General features: G+C 46.9%; 1 protein-coding gene across 1 annotated transcript in view; it reads left to right on the forward strand.

Moving 5' to 3' along the window:
* CFAP221 (cilia and flagella associated protein 221) overlaps nt 1-1213 on the forward strand; it is a 112537-nt gene that overhangs the window by 91464 nt on the left and 19860 nt on the right. The window lies entirely within an intron of this gene.

Genomic DNA, 1213 nt, shown 5'->3' on the forward strand with positions numbered 1-1213 from the left:
TGTGACTAGTATCCCAAAATGATTATCATCAGCAGTCATCTTATGTTCAAATCATTGATTCAGTACAAGGCCCATCCCAAGGAAGCCGAGCCCTGTTTCAGCCCCAGGAGTAGTCAGGAAACCCTAGCTCTGCCACCAACCAAGACCAGCAGGTGACCTTTATACCTTGATTCCTGACAGTGTGTTCTGGTTCTCCTGACACAGAAACTCAAGTTCCTCTCCCTTAGCAGAATGTGATACAGCCTCCGGGAGCTGTGTGACCTCGGCCATGCTCTTTGGCCACCTCTCTGGGCCCAGTCCTCTTGTCTAGAAGTCTTCTTGTTGCAAAGACCCCTCTCAGTCTTGACATTTTCGTTTGGTAGGAGTAGGAAAGCTTACGAGACGTGCAGCAACCTCATATAGACTCCTCGTCCACCAGCCCCTCCCCACGTATTCCAGGAGAGGGCTGAAATCCAGTTAGTGACCCAGGAGCACTTCATTTACTTCTTTCTTCATTGCTGGCAGAAAAGCTCTTACTGAAGTCAGCAAAACCCAGACTTACTTTCAGAGGCTTTTTCATGTGCCACCCCTTTTGGGTTATTTCCTCAGCGCTTCTCTTCTATTCTCCTTTGCCTGAAGATTAACATGAGACCAAGCATAGGATTTGGGACATGATAGAAGCTCAAAAATATTTGTTCCTTTTCTATGAGTTCGTTCATACCTCATCCATCTCACTACCATCTAAATATAAACTAAGCATCTTTGTTCTTCGTTTTAGCATATTTCTAAAACCTGAAATCTCCAGAATTGGGGCAAAACAGTGGCACTGTAGAGAGAATGGTGCTTCAGTGCCGAGAGACCTGCCTCCATTACTTGTTAGCTGTGCCACCAGCTCTATGTCCTTGGGCAAGTTACTTATTACTGAAGCCCTCTGAGCAATAATTTCCCCATCTGTGAAACGGGAATGCTGATGGCATCCTCACCGTGCTGTTGTGATGATTGAAGTACAATGGTGATGTGAAGTGTCTGGCACCATCTTGAATAACCCTTCGGGCTCATCTGCCCTCCATACCCATCCGCTAAACCTTGCAATCACTCTGTTGCCACCAGATGGCAATGGTCCGCCACCACCTGACATACTGCCTCATTTTGCTGTGGGGTGAGGACACTTCAACATTGACCCATGTAATCAGTAAACATAGCTGGGTGTGGGGTACTGTAGGGAGACTGACTA

Source organism: Hipposideros armiger, unplaced genomic scaffold, assembly GCF_001890085.2.
Source record: "Hipposideros armiger isolate ML-2016 unplaced genomic scaffold, ASM189008v1 scaffold_833, whole genome shotgun sequence".
NCBI classification, from domain to species: Eukaryota; Metazoa; Chordata; class Mammalia; order Chiroptera; family Hipposideridae; genus Hipposideros; species Hipposideros armiger.